The following is a 15,927-nucleotide window of genomic DNA, read 5'->3' as shown; positions in this document are numbered from 1 at the left end:
CAAATCAGGAGAGGCTGGGAGGAGGGAGTGGAGACTCCCAAATCAGAGGGGGAGGCGTCCAGCCCGCTGGCCACAGCAGCACCTGGTCCTCAGGGAGCCCTTCTGAGCATGTGATTGGCATCCTGGGATTACGAGCTCTTCAAAGCAAGGGTGTACCTCCTCCACCTCCTACATCCAGGGTCAGACACACCTCCTTCCAGCCCCTGTACTTTCCTCCATCACAGCACCTCTGTGCTGTGACCATTGGTTGCTGATCTGTCTTTCCTAGGTTATATCCTTGGGGAGGGCAGAGTTGGGAGGACAGCTGTAATGTCAACAGCTGTGTCCCCAGCATCCAGCCCCAGCTGGTCACAGAGTAGACATCCCACGCATACCGATCAGGTGGAACTGAACATGATAAGTGCTGTCTCTGTGCCAGGCCCCTGCAGGGGACTAGCAGGTGACCTAAGGTCTGCCATCTGGTGGAGACAGGCATAGGACTCACACAGGGCTCCAGTCTGCTCCAGAGGCCACAGGAGGGAGTGGGAGACCTCAGGGGAGCCTCCCCATCAGTGTTGCCCTCCTATCAGCAAATGTCTCCCCAGCTTGGGTGAACCAGAGCAGAGAAGGAATAGACATCATCATCATCAAGAGAGGGGAAAGACAAGCTGCTGACTAGGAAAATCACATCCTATATAACTGACAAAAGACTCCTCCCTAGCGTATATAAAGATCTCCCAGGCCGGGCACGGTGGCTCACACCTGTAATCCCAGCACTTTGGGAGGCTGAGGTGGGCGGATCACCTGATGTCAGGAGTTCAAAACCAGCCTGGCCAACATGGCAAAATCCCGTTTCTAATAAAAGCACAAAAATTAGCCAGGCGTGGTGGCATATGCCTGTAATAATCTCAGCTACTTGGGAGGTTAAGGCAGGAGAATTGCTTGAACCTGGGAGGCGGAGGCTGCAGTGAGCCGAGATCACGCCACTGCACTCCAGCCTGGGCAACAGAGTGAGACTCTGTCTCAGAAAAAAAAAAAAAAAAAAACCTCTCACAAACCAATATGAAAAAGACAAATGGCCCGATTAAAAGATGAACAGGAGACTTACACAGGTACTTTGACAAAGAGGATGCCAAAATGACCAATAAGCACATGAAAAAGGCACTCAACACCATTAGTCACCAGCAAATTAAAACCATATAGAGATTCCACCGTATCACTAGAATGGCTAAAATTAAAATGAAAATACCAAGTGTTGACAAGGAGGAGGAGCAGCTCTTCACTCTCATGTACTGCTGGTGGGAATGTAAAATGGAGCCACGATGATGAAAACTGCCTGGCAATGTGGACAAAAGCAAACCATATGCTTCCCCAATGACTCAGCAACTCAATCTCAGGTATTTACCCAAAAGAAATGAGTACACATGTCCACAAATGACTTCTATCCAAGTGTTCGGAGAAGCTTTCATCCTAACAGTCAAACTGCAAACCCAAACATCCTGCAATGAGTAAATGGATAAACAAATTTTCATATATTCACACAACAGAAAATTACTCAGCCGTGAAAAGGAACGGATCACTGCTAACACACAGCATGAATGAATATCTGAGACAGCAAGGAGAGTGAAAGACCCGCCCACAAAAGACACATTCAGCACGTTTCCATTTATATGAAACTTCAGAAATGATGAAACTAATCTACAGCGACAGACAGCAAGACAGCAGTTGCCTCTAGGGAGGCCGCTGATTGGGCACACAGGGACCTTCTGGGGGCTGAGGAGTTATAAATCTCCCTCTGGGTGCTGGTTACATAAGCAAGTGCCTAAGTACACCCATTACCCTGTACATTGAAGGTTTGTGCACTTGCCTGTATGTAAATTACCCGTCCATTTTTAAATGGGTATTGAGTGATACCCGTTTGTGTATGCGGGAGGGCATGGTGCTGGATGCTCAGTAGATTCAGGAAACAGAACAGATCTGACCTGGCCCGTGGGCGAGAGGCTGATGAGACACATGATCAAACCCTGAGGAAAGCGCGGTGTGGAGATGGAGCCGCTGGGGGAGATATCAAGGGGCCAAGGGGAAAGGGCATAGGAGGCAGGGCAAGTCCAGGGGAATGGCAGGCGGGGAGCGACCCACCTGACCAACATTTCTGCAAGATGATCTTGGCTTGAGAAAAGGGGTGGCTTGGAGAGGGCACAGGCGGATGCCTGGACACAGGAGGGGGTTCCCCACTGCCTGCTGGGAGCTGATGGGGCCCTGGGCTTTCTAGCATCAGCCACAGAGCAGGGAGTGTGTGAAGATAAACTGGCCACGCAGCAGGGGCTGTGTGATAACGAACCCTGCAGTTTGATACTGAAAGGGGCACAGTAAACCCTGCCATTTGATAACCAAGATTCCTGTCCCACTGAGCAACACCTCCTGCCCTCCCAGGCCGCCCTCCCAGCTCTCTCCTTGGAAGATATGGTGGTGAGTCTCTTCCCTGCTGGAGCCTGAGAACTGCCTCACACTAGCTGCTCCCTGCAGCCCCAGCCACCAGCCACCATTGGACACCCCACCCCTCATGCGGTCTAGGAGGTCCCAGCAGGCAGGATCTGAGCACACACAGGTCAATGCTCCCTGGGATCCGCACAGGCATCACCCAGGACTTGACACACACAGCCTCATGGCACTCGCTGGCAGCGCTGAGGAAGGCTCTGCTATCATCGCTCTGTAGAAGGCACCAAGGCTCAGAGACACCACATTGCTGGCCCAAGCACACACAGCTATGAAAAGGCAGAGCCAGGATTCAAGCTCAGGTCTACCTGACTTCACAACCCATGCTCCCGACCCTCCCTGGGAATAAGGACAAGCTTCCGTTGGGGATAGGCTAACCCCATTACAAGGTAATGAGCATGGTGGATGCCCTCACTCAAGATGTCCCAGCCCTGGCACACAGTGCTCCCAAGTCTGCTGAACAAACTCCCTCTTTCCTAAAACTCCTCCAAAGAAGGGCAACCTTGGGCTTTCAAAGCATGAGACAGGGAAGGCTGGTTTCTGCTCGGCAGAGGTGCCAGGGCACACAGCACGGCCCCAATCCTTTCCTGTCCCACTCAGCAACCCCCATCTCTTCCCTGGTCCTGGGGACACAAAACTGACTTGGACATAGTTTCCTTTCATGCAAGTTCCTAGGCTGGGAGGAGGTAAGAGGTGCCCACCAAAGGCATGGCATAAAGCTCTGGGGAGAAGCCAGCAGGGCATGGTGGCTCACGCCTGTAATCTCAGTTCTTTGGGAGGCTAAGGACGGGGGATCACTTGAGGCCAGGAGTTCAAGACCAGCCTGGCCAACATGGTGAAACCCCATCTTTACTAAAAATACAAAAATTAGGCCGGTCGCGGTGGCTCACGCCTATAATCCCAGCACTTTGGGAGGCCGAGGTGGGCGGATCACAAGGTCAGGAGATCGAGACTACCGTGAAACCCCGTCTCTACTAAAAATACAAAAAATTAGCCGGGCACAGTGGCGGGCGCCTGTAGTCCCAGCTACTCAGGAGGCTGAGGCAGGAGAATGGCATGAACCCGGGAGGCGGAGCTTGCAGTGAGCCAAGATGACACCACTGCACTCCAGCCTGGCTGACAGAGCGAGACTCCCTCTCAAAAAAAAAAAAAAAAAAAAAAATTAGCCAGGCTTGGTGGCAGGTGCCTGAATCCCAGCTACTTGGGAGGCTGAGGTGGGAGGATCACTTGAGCCTAGGAAGCAAAGTTTGCAGTAAGCTGAGATCACACCACTGCACTCCAGCCTGGGTAGCAAAGTGAGACCCTGTCTCAAAAAAAAAAAAAAACAGATCTGAGGAGAAGTACCCAGCAGGGTCCAGGCATATGTGGCCCAGAGTTTAGGGGAGAAGGACCTCCTCCCCTGGGGAACGATGGGGGCCCAAGATGAGGCCATGAAACAGTCAGTAGGAGGGACTCAAACTGCAGCCAAAACAAGGCAGACAGTCAAGCTGTCAGTCAGCCAAGGGACAAATAATGCTGAGTGCTGAGCAAACAGCTTGGCCCTGCCGCACAAACCCAGATGTTGAGCCCTTACCGGGGGGAGGAAACCCTCAGCACCCAGTGGGCTTGGAACTCTGGGCACATCTCTGTAGGGGCCAGGGGGTATGAGAAGAAAAACCACCATCCATGCCACAGTCACCTCTTCCTTCCCCTAAGGTCAGGGGTTCACGGCACCCAGAGGAGCCCTGGGAGGGTCTGAGCAATTGGGCTGGCCACTCATCCCCAGCCCCCCGCCTCGTCCTGGCGGGATGAAGAGGAGCCTTCAGGAAGGTCCTGTTACTATTCCTCTCTGAGAGCTCTGGAGTCAGGGGCTCTGGCGGAACTAGGGGACCCTGGTGGCTCAGGGAGCCCCCCTGTAAAGTCAGGAGATGTGGCCCACTCTGCTGGGAGCCCGTGAGGGGCTGTGAGAAATGCAGACAAGGCACATGGTGGGTGCTCGGTGCAAGCTGGCAGAAAGGAGGACAGCCAGGCATTCTCCCCGCTCTAAACCCTAGATCCCTAGGCTCTGCGACATGCCTGCCTTCAAACACCTTCCATGGCTTGCCTGTGCCTCCAGAAGCAAGTCCTGCCTCCTCCTCCTGCCTCTCGGGGACCCCCACCTGGCCCAACTCACTTTTCCATCCTTATCTCCCTCCACTTGCTACCCAGCTGCCTGACTCTTCCATGCATTTGCTCAGGCCTTAGTGCCCCTGGAATGCTCAAAATGCTACCCATCCTGCCAGGTACAGGTGCCACCTCTACAGGAAGCCTTCCCCGGTGCCCCACCATCACCTCCTCTAGGCCACAATGCCACAGACCTTCCCTCAGGCCTCTCCAGAGAGGATGTCAGGTCCACTTTTGGTAACAGCTCCCTGTTCCTAAGGGGAACCAGCCCCGCAGGGGTGGATTCATGACCCGTGTATATTGAGGAATGGGTGTGAGACTCAGGCAGTCCTGTGAAATTCACTTTCGGGACTTTTGTTAGGACTGTGGGAAAGGGTTCTCATTCAGTTGGCAGTAGGTGTGGGCTACGAGCCACTGGGGCCATCTTTGCTACAGTGGCAGTCAGCCTCCAGTGATGCTTGTCCCCTGGAACTCATGTCCGTGAATGGTCCCCTCCCACACCACCTGCGTGACCAATAAAATATTGTGGAAACCACAATGTGCGGCTTCTGAGATTGTGAAAGATATCACAGCTTCCACTCAGCTTTCCTTTGGATCACTCCCTCTAGGGGAAGCCAGACACCATGGTGCGAGGACACTCAAGCAGCGCCGAGGAGGGATCTGTGTGCGAGGAACCGAGGCCTCCCGCCAGCAGCCAGCACCAACCCACCCTTCATGTGACGAAGCCGCCTCAGAGGCAGACCCTCCAGCCCCAGTCAAGCATTCAGATGACTGCAGCTTGACAGGCAGCTTGATTGCAACCTCATCAGAGAACCCTAGCCAGAAGCACCCGACTCAGCCTGAACTCCTGACCTACAGAAATTGTGAGGTAATTGGAGTAATTCGTTACACAGCAATAGATTACAAATACAACCTGTCTGTGGGAGAACTGGCCTGAAAAGGAAGCCAAGACAGAGAAATGGAGAGAGAAGCAGAGTCTTCATGATACCATTTGAGTCCCTGGATCCAGCCATGTCCGAATCCCCACAAAGTCTCAAGTCCTCTCTTTCTCCCTTTCCCTTTGGTTACAGTGGGTTTCTGGCACTTGCAGCTCAAAGAACCTGAACTTATTCATGCAGCACCCTCCCTGCTCCGGAGTGACTGAGGGCCCTGTCTTCTCCTCCACCAGACCCATCTGGCTGAGGGCAAGGGCCACCTCTCCCCAGCACCACGGGCCCTCACGACATTTCTGCCAGATGGACCTGTACCAGATACTCCCAACAAGAACACAGCGCAGAAACATGGCACCCACTCGGTGCAGCCAGCAGTGTGAGCGCCCCCTCACCCCACGTGGGAGGACACAGCAGGGCTGACTCCATGCGGTTTCATGCCCCCCAGCTCTTCCACACTTGGGACTGAGGTGAACTCCCCAGGGAGAGGGACTCAGAGGCAGCACAGCTTGATAGAGCCACTCCCCTTCCTCCCAGACGCATCTTTCACGCTGGGAGGAGGGGAACATTCCAGTGCATCCACCCACCTCCTCCAGGCCTCTGCCCACATCTCTTCCCAGCTGTGGGCTCAGGGATGTGCAGGGATCTGTTCCTTTCTCACGCTAGGAACACAAGAAAATGCCCAGGTCTATCAGGGCCTTCTGAGCCCTAATCAGTGGTGGTCCTAAGGGGTGGCCTGAGGTAAGCCCCAAAGCCACTCCAAATGAACACATATTCTAAGTAAACAGCATCTTTCCCATTAAACCCAGCACCCCGCAGCTACTGCCCCTCCTAAATCGCTGCTGCTTGGCCCAGTTCCAATGCCAGAACAAGGCGAGATGAACAGCCCGACCTCACGTAAGCAACACAGCCCATTCAAGGGCAGGGAGCTGGCTCCCATGACCCCCAGAGCCCTGATCTCTGCCAGGTCTGGGAGACGGGGCTTTGGAGAAGGAAAGGGGCAGTTGGGGTCATGGTGTGTTGAGTAACAGCAGAGAATCCTAAAAGAACAGATGTGAAAGCAACTGCCCTGCCAACCAAAAGCCCTTATTTCCTTTGAAAAACTTGGCAGCTGGGCCGCGCCAGAGGCCGCCTGTCCTTCCCTGCACCCGGCCCAGTGTGACCCATGGACAGGCAGGGAGGAAGGCCACGTCCCTCCCACCAGATCCTCAAAGGGGGCTTCAGACAAACCACAAATTGAAAATAGCAGCTCCCAGAACCGCATGTGAAGTGTGACCCCTTTCTTTTTTAACGATTTCACTGGGATGCCTGTATTTTTTTGCATACAAGAAAATCGGGAAGAAAATGTCCCAAATCTTAGGAGTTATCACTAGGTGATAGAATCTGGCACAGTTTTCCTTTAATATTTATCTTTTTGTTCAGATCTGCTTTTCAGTTTTTCTCTAATGAAAATATACTACCCACATAATTAACAGAGGAGGAAAACCAGCTACGATCAAGAAAAAGCAAGAATAAGGAAAAGCAATGCCCTGAGACGGGTAGTTTTCCACCCAACACCAAACTAGGCACCACTTGTAACAGGGTGAAAATGGAAGGTTTTTACCATAATTAAAAATACTACCTTAAGGGCTGGGCGTGGTGGCTCATGCTTCTAATTCCAGCACTTTGGGAGACCAAGACAGGAAGATCAGGAGGATCGCTTGAGCCCAGCAGTTCAAGACCAGCCAATCCAACAGAGTGAAACCTCATCTCTACAAAAAAAATCTGCCTGAGCCGGTGGTGGGCGCCTGTGGTCCCAGCTACTTGGGAAGCTGAGGTGGGAGGATTGCTTGAGCCTGGAGGTCAAGGCTGCAGTGAGCTATGATTGAGCCACTGCACTCTAGCCTGGGCGACAGAGAGGGATCATGTCTCAAAAAAACAACAACAACAACAACAAAAAACACTACCTTAAAGTCATTGAATATCAATGACTGCCAGTATTACAAAAGGAAATTCACCAGACCACATGTGCCTCCCAGAAATTTCCAATAGCATCTCCAATGTGCTGTTGTGTAAAAAAAATCAAAACTGAATTAGATCAAGCCTCTGGATACAACTATGAGTTTATGGGACTCAGGGGACAAGAGGCATGCTACACATTATAGGAAGCTCTCCTACAGGTAAAGGGACCCAGCTTCAACAAAAACATTGCATGGAAGAAGAGAGAATGAATGAGTACCAGTCCTACAGATGAAAGACTGAAGAAACGTATCACAGTTTCGTCATGCGGACCTCATTCGGATCCTGATTATTATTGTAAAGAGACAGGATCTCTTTCTGTCACCCAGGGTGGAGTGCAGTGGCTCAGTCATAGCTCACCGCAGCCTCCAACTCCTGACCTCAAGTAATCCTCCCACCTCAGCCTCTCAAGTAGCTTGGAGGTTACATTACAAAGTGCGTGCCACCATGCCTGGCTCTGGATCCCGATTTTAAAAAGCTAATATTAATATATAGGCCTGGCATGGTGGCTCACGTCCCTAATCCCAGCACATTGGGAGGCCGAGGCAAGCATATCACTTAAGTCCAGAAGTTCGAGACCAGTCTGGGCAATGTGGTGAAATCCTGTCTCTACAAAAAATACAAAAAAATTAGCCTGGTATGGTGGTGCATGCCTGTGGTCCCAGCTATTCGGGAGGCTGAGGTGGGAGGATCACCTGAGCCTGGGAGGTGGAGGTTGCAGTGGACCGAGACTCATCACTGCACTCTAACCTGGGCAACAGACACCCTGTCTCAAAAAAAAAAAAAAAAAGATAAATCTAATATATAAAATATAAATATATATATATATATTTGACATTTACAAAACTATTGGAAGTTTGAACACCGAATTGATAGTTATGATCTTAAAGAATTATTGCTAATGTTTAGCAATATGTGTGGTAAAATAGAATGGTTTTTTAAATTTTATTGTCAATTGATCAGGTATAATTGTATATATTTATGGGATACAAAGTGACATTACATATATACAATGTAGAATGATGAAATGAAGTTAATTAACATATCACCTCAAGTATTTAGCACTGTTTGCGGTGAGGACATTTGAAACGACCCTCTTAGTAATTTTGAAATATACATTAACTGTAGTCACCATGCTGTGCAATAGGTCTCAAGAAACTTATTCCTCCTAACTGAAACTTTGTATCCTTTGACTGCCTCTCCCTATCTACATCCCTCTCCCCACCCCATCCCTGCCCCCGCTACCTACACACAGCCTCTGGTAACCACCCTTCCACTTGCTGCTTCTGAGTTCAATTGGATTTTTTTGTTGGTGGTGGTGTTTTGGATTTGGTTTGTTTTGTAGAGGTGGGGTGCTATGTTGCGCATGCTTGTTTTGAACAACTGGCCTCAAGCAGTTTTCTCACCTCAGCCTCCCAAAGCACTGAGATGACAAGCGTGAGCCACCGCACACAGCCTAGATTTCCTAGATTCCACGCATAAGTGAGATCGTGCAGTATTTGTCCTTCTGTGCCTGGCTTATTTACTTAGCGTAATGTCCGTTAGGTTCACCCATGTTGTTTCTTCTTTTTTAAGGCTAAATAATATCTCATTGTGTATGTATGTCTTCATCCATTAAGGGACACTTGTTTCTAGATCTTGGCTATTATGAATAATGCTGCAATAATTATGGGAGTGCAGATATCTCTTTGACACGCTACTTTCAAATCCTTTGGATATGTACCCACGAGTGGAAGGAAGGGAGGGCCCTACTGTTTTCCATAATGGCTGTGCTAATTTGTATTCCCACCAACAGTGCTCAAGGGTTTCCTTTTCTCCACATTTTCTCCAACACCTGTCTCTCATTCTTTTTTTTTTTGCTGTTTTTTTTTTGTTTGTTTGTTTTTGTTTTTTTTGAGAGAGGGTCTTGCCCAGCTGGAGTGCAGTGGTGTGATCATAGCTCACTGAAGCCTCTGAATTCTGGGCTCAAGTGATCCTCCCACCTCAGCCTCCTGACTAGCTAGAACTAACAGGTGCACACTGCCACACCTGGCTTGTTTTTTTTTTTTTTTTTGTACAGATGGGTTCTCCCTGTGTTGCCCAGGCTGGTCTCAAACTCCCAGGCTCAAGCAATCCTCCTGCCTTAGCCTCCCAAAGTGCTAGAATTACAGGCGTGAGCCACCACACCTGGCTTCTCTTTTTAATAATAGCCATTCTAACAGGTGTGAGGTGATACCTCACCATGGTTTTAATATGCATTTCCCTAATGATTAGTAATGTTGAACATTTTTTCATATACCTGTTGGTAATTTGTATGGGTTCTTTTGAAAAATGTCTATTCAGATCCTTTGCCCATTTTTTAATTGGGTTTGTTGTTGTTGTTGCTGTTATTGAGTTCCTTATCTATTTTGGATATTAACTTCTCATCAGATGTTTGGCTTGCAAATATTTTCTCCCAGTCTACAGGTTGTCTCTTCTGTTAAACTGTTTTCTTTGCCGTGCAGAAGCTTTTAAGTTTGACATCATCCTATTTGTCTATTGTTGCTTTTGTTGCATGAGATTTTGGGGTCAATAATAATAATTGCCCAGAACAGTATCACATAGCTTTTTCACTCTATTTTCTTCTAGTAGTTCTATAGTTTCAGGTCTTATGTTTAAGTCTTCAGTCCATTCTGAGTTGGTTTTTGCATGTAAGGATCTAATTTCATCCTCCTGCATGTGAATACCCAGTCTTCCCAATACCGTTTATTGAAGAGGCTATCCTTTTCCCATGGTGTGTCCTTGGCACGTTTGTCAAAAAAATCAGTGGAGTGGACAGGCATGGTGGCTCATGCCTGTAATCCCAGCACTTTGGGAGGCTGAGGTAGGCAGAGCCCTTGAGTTGAGCAGTTCAAGACTAGCCTGGGCAGCATGTTGAAACCCTATCTCTACAAAAAATACAAAAATTAGCCAAAGGTGGCATGTACCTGTGGTCCCAGTGACTCAGGAGGCTGAAGTAGGGGCGTGGCTTGAGCATGGGAAGCGGAGTTTGCAGCGAGCCAAGATCGCACCACTGTACTCCAGGCTGGGTGACAGAGTGAGACACTATCTGAACAACAAACAAACAAAAAAATTATTGGGCTGTAAATGCATTCATGGGTTCATTTCTGAGCTCTCTACCCAGTTCCATTGGTTGATATGTCTCTCTTTTTTTTTTCCCCCAGAAACAGGGTCTTATGGGCCAGGCATGGTAGCTCATGCCTGTAATCCCAGCACTTTGGATGGCCTTATCTGTATAAAAAATAATTTTTATATATATATATTTTTTTTTTAATTGGCTCACTCTGTCACCTAGGCTGGTGTACACTGGCACAATCATAGCTCACTGCAGCCTCAAGCTCCCAGGCTCACGCAATCCTCCCACCTTAGCCTCCCAAGTAGCTGGGACTACAGGCTCCTGCCACCACACTTGGCAAATTTTTAATTTTTTTTTTTTTTTGGTAGAGACAAGGTCTTGCTATGTTGCGCATGCTAGCTGCAAACGTCTGACCTCAAGCAATCCTCCCACCTCAGCCTCCCAAAATGCTAGGATTACAGGCATAAGCCACCATGCCTAGCCCAATATGTCTATTTTTATGCCAGCACAATGCTGTTTTAATTACTGTAGCTCTGTAATATATTTTGAAATTAGGTAGTGTGATGCCTTCAGCTTTGATTTTCTTGCTCAAGATCACTTTAGCTATTTGGGGTCTTTTGTGGTTTCACCTGAATTTTAGAATTGTTTTTTCTTTTGTTTTGGCAGGAAGTGGGGGCGGGGGACAGGGAGACATAGCTTTTGGTGTAAACCAAAGGTGTGTTCCCTGTTTTTTCTTTTTCTGTGAGAAGTCACTGGAATGTTGACAGAGGCTGCATTCAATAGCTTCAGGTAGTATGGACATTTGCACGATATTAATTCTTCCAATCCATGAACATGGATAACATCCCATCTATTTGTATCTTGTTCCATTTCTTGGTTCATTGTTTTATAGATTTCAGCATACAGCTCTTTCACCTTCTTGGCTGAATTTATTCCTAAGTATTTTTTCGTGTGGCTATTGTGAATGGGATTATCTTCTTGATTTCTTTTTCAGATAGTTAGCTAACATACAGAAAGAAATATGACTGATTTTTGTGTGTTGACTTTACAACTTCACTGTGTTAGTTTATTAATTTTAACAGTTCTTTGGTCATTGTGTGTTTTTTAAGCATCTTATCTTTTAGTAACATAGACTACCACTCTCACAGATGAAGTGACAGGGTGGCTGGAGGGGGTTGTGTGTGGGAGGAGAGGCAGCTCCCAGAGGCCACGGGCTGGAGCCTGCGGAAGCAGAGGCAGCAGTGCGTGGGGTGGTGTGCTGGTGCGCTGCCCTGTCTGCTGCTGTGTCTGTTGGCTTGTTCATAATGAAATGTCAAAACCTTGTCACTGAAAGCACCGTGGGATCTGCCATCTCCTCCGTGTCTCACACGGCAAAGGGGTCATTTTTAGCCCCTTCCTACAGATGAGGATCGTGTGGTCTTGAGAGGGAAGGTAACTCTCCTGAGGTCTCAGGGTCAGAAACACAGACCCAGCCTCAGCCCTGCTCCTAACTGGAGAGAGACAGAGACAGAGAGAGAGAGAGAGAGAGACAGACAGACAGACAGACACACAGAGAAAGGCAGTTAGAGACAGACAAGGACAAAGACAGAGACACATGCAAGCTCTTCCTGAGGTCCCCTCCTGCTGGAAGCAAAGGAGGCTCCAGGCTCTGGCCCCCTAGGCCCCACCAGCATGTAGCAGCAGACACCACCGCCTCCACCCCCACCTCAACCCACCTCACCACAGGAGCTTAAAGGCTTCCAGTGCCAGCCTGGGCGGTGTCAGAACACACTCCTGGCAAAGCCCTCCCCCAGGAGCCCCTCCCTGTCTCATCCTCTGACCACAAAAGAGTGGGCAGTGGAAAGCGCTCAGTGCCCGAGACCTCCACACTCCCAGGTGCGGTCCCACCACAAACCTGGGTCCAGCCTGAGGGCACCACAAAGGTAAGAAATGGACCCATTTTTGGCTGGGCGCGGTGGCTCACACCTATAATTCTAGCATTTTGGGAGGCCAAGGCAGGGGTGGATCACTTGAGGCCAGGAGTTTGAGACCAGCCTGGGCAACATGGTGAAACTATGTCTCTACTAAAAACACAAAAATTAGTCTGGCACGGTGGCACACATCTGTAATTCCCAGCTACTCAGGAGGCTGAGACAGGAGAATCACTTGAACCCAGGAAGCGGAGGCTGCAGTGAGCCGAGACTGTGCCACAGCACTCCAGCCTGGACGACAGAGCAAGACTCCATCTTGGGAAGGAAAAAGGAAAAAAGAAAAGGAAAGAAAAAGATATGGACTCGTTTTAATTTACCCTAAAGAAACAGTCCCACTATATGCAAGGACTTAGCTACAGGCTGTTTAGTGCAGCTCTCTAACTGCAAAAATGCTGGAAACAACCGAAATATCTGCAACGGGGACAGAAAATCACCCAGGGCACCTCCTGTGTCAAAGGCTGGGCTGCTGATGTCTGTAACACTTCAACCTCCCTGACCCCCAACTCCACACCCAAGGCCTGGGGCAGACAGAACTCCCCTTAGAGGACAATAGGGGAAGTTGTAAGGCTCACCTTTTTTTCTTGTAATATGTTGGGGGAAAAAAGTCTGGAAGAATATACACCAATATGCTAATGGGTTACTTCGAGGTCAGATTCTATTAATACGTTTTTTCCCCACCTTATTACTTATATTTTCTGATTTTTCTTTTTTTTTTTTTTTTTTTTTTGAGACGGAGTCTCGCTCTGTCGCCCAGGCTGGAGTGCAGTGGCCGGATCTCAGCTCACTGCAAGCTCCGCCTCCTGGGTTCACGCCATTCTCCCGCCTCAGCCTCCCGAGTAGCTGGGACCACAGGCGCCCGCCACCTCGCCCGGCTAATTTTTTGTATTTTTTAGTAGAGACGGGGTTTCACCGTGTTAGCCAGCATGGTCTCGATCTCCTGACCTCGTGATCCGCCCGTCTCGGCCTCCCAAAGTGCTGGGATTACAGGCTTGAGCCACCGCACCCGGCCTATTTTCTGATTTTTCATTACCTAAATGTGAATTGTTTCTGTACTTTAAAAAATGAAAACTATTTAAAAATAAGAAAAGAGCTTTTTCTTCCTCCTGGGAATGCAGCCCAGAGCCCAGGAGGCAGAAACTCTGGCTTCTAGTCCTAGCATTGCTATTGCTTGATCAGGGGACCTCTGAGGGTCACATCACCTCTCTGAGCCTCAGTTTCCCCATCTGTTGAACACCAAACTCACCAAGGTGAGCTCCTGCCATCTTCACTGAGCCTGTCCCCTCCACTGTGAGATGAGGACCTTAAGGCACAGCTATGAAGGCGCATAAACAATGCCTACCCAGGCACATAAACAATGCCTGCCCAGTGGCTGCCTCCACCCCACACCCTGGGGCATGCCTATTGCCAGCCTTTATTCAACCCATTCCTGCTAGCCCCGAAGCCAGGCTGGCGGGGGACCAGTGGCATTAGAAGTCACGCAGTGGAATGAAACCATCCTGTCAGCCATGTGTGCAGAGCTCAGCCCTGCTCAACACTGACATGTCCTGTTCCTGCCGCTTCCACCCACCCTCCAGGAAGGTGGTCTAGCCCCATCTCACAGAGGAAGAACCAAGGCTTGGCGCAGGGAAAGGACTGCCTGCCTACATACACCCAACGAGGACAAAAACAGCAGCTCGGGGGCTCCTCCTGCACCCTCCTCAAGGCGTGGTCAGCGAGCCACCCTACACCCCTTCTTCAGGGCCAGGCACACGGTTGAGGCTGCAGGAGGGATGGACAGAGGCCTGGGACTGTGACAGGAGAGCAGGCTGGAGTCCCAAAGCTTCAGGTCCTCTTCCTCCTCGCCTGAAGCCCCCGGCCATTGCCCACAAACACCAGGTGCTCAAATACTGGCTGAGTCAAGGCAGTGCAATGCTGTACCCTCTGCGTGGGGGAGCAGGTCGGGGAAGGGGAGAACCCAAGCTTTGTGGCCCAGCACCCTGCAATCACTTCCCAGGACAGTGAACTCAAGAGCCCCCGGAGGCCAGGCGGGGGCAATGACAGGCAAGGCTGGCCGGCTACGTGGGGACTGGGGCACACTGGAGGCCCGAGCCCTGGGTGAGGTGCCACCCTGCTGAGCTTCCACCCGTAGCTGCCACGCAGCAACATGGCCAGGGGTACAGGCCTAAGTTGGCAAAAGAAACTAGAAATCTGGGCTTTATGTAAAAATCTTGTGGTTTTCAAATGTTGATGATTAATTCAAAATAAACTTTAAGCACTTCTGCAGTCCTCCTCTCACGGCGCTGGACTCTGCAGTGTGGTCCTGAGCAAGCCACTTCACCTCTCTGGGCTTCAACTGTGTCATCTGTAAAGTGGAGAAACAAGGCCTGACCCCCAGGATCATGGCAACAGGAGATGGTACATACGTTGCCCATACTAAAGATAACAAAAAGTGACAGCAACAATAACAGCTAATGCTCACTGAGTGCCAGAGGCTGTTCTAAGTACCGTGAAGTAATGTCATTTCATCATACCACAATCTCATAAGACAGGCATTTTTTTCTTTTTCTTTTTCTTTTTTTAAATCAGGGTCTCGCTCTATCACCCAAACTAGAGTGCAGTAGAGTGATCACAGCTCATTGCAGCCTCGAATTCCTGGGCTCAAGTGATCCTCCTGCCTCAACCTCTGGAGTACCTGGGACCACAGGCGTGTGCCACCAGGCCTGGCCATTTTTTGTTTCTTTTTTTGAGAAGAAACAGAATCTTGCTATATTGCTCAAGCTAGTCTCAGACTCCTGGCCTAAAGCGTTCCTCCCACCTTGGCCTCCCAAAGTGCTGGGATTACAGGTGTAAGCCACCTCACCAGCAAGACAGGCATTTCTTAAAGCTGTATTTTAAATACTTTCAAAAAACTTTCAGAAAAGTGATAAGTACAAAGAATTCTATACTTTTTAATCCAGATTTGCCTATTTGAACCATTTTGCCGCCTCCTATTAGATATCTATACATTTGTTTCTCTTTAATATTTGAGAGTGGGAGGCCGGGCGCGGTGGCTCAAGCCTGTAATCCCAGCACTTTGGGAGGCCGAGGCGGGTGGATCACGAGGTCAGGAGATCGAGACCATCCTAGCTAACATGGTGAAACCCCGTCTCTACTAAAAATACAAAAAACTAGCCGGGCGAGGTGGCGGGCGCCTGTAGTCCCAGCTACTCGGAGGCTGAGGCGGGAGAATGGAGTGAACCCGGGAGGCGGAGCTTGCAGTGAGCCGAGATCCGGCCTCTGCACTCCAGCCTGGGTGACACAGCGAGATTCCGTCTCAAAAAAAAAAAAAAAAAAAAAAAAA

General features: G+C 49.6%; 1 protein-coding gene across 1 annotated transcript in view; it reads right to left on the bottom strand.

The window, feature by feature from the left end:
* Nucleotides 1-15,927, bottom strand: part of ADCY7 (adenylate cyclase 7) — a 73,805-nt gene that overhangs the window by 52,216 nt on the left and 5,662 nt on the right. The window lies entirely within an intron of this gene.

The sequence above is a fragment of the Theropithecus gelada genome, chromosome 20 (assembly GCF_003255815.1).
Source record: "Theropithecus gelada isolate Dixy chromosome 20, Tgel_1.0, whole genome shotgun sequence".
In the NCBI taxonomy this organism is placed as follows: Eukaryota; Metazoa; Chordata; class Mammalia; order Primates; family Cercopithecidae; genus Theropithecus; species Theropithecus gelada.
The sequence above is the reverse complement of the archived record's forward strand: the minus strand, read 5'-3'. Positions and strand labels throughout refer to the sequence as shown.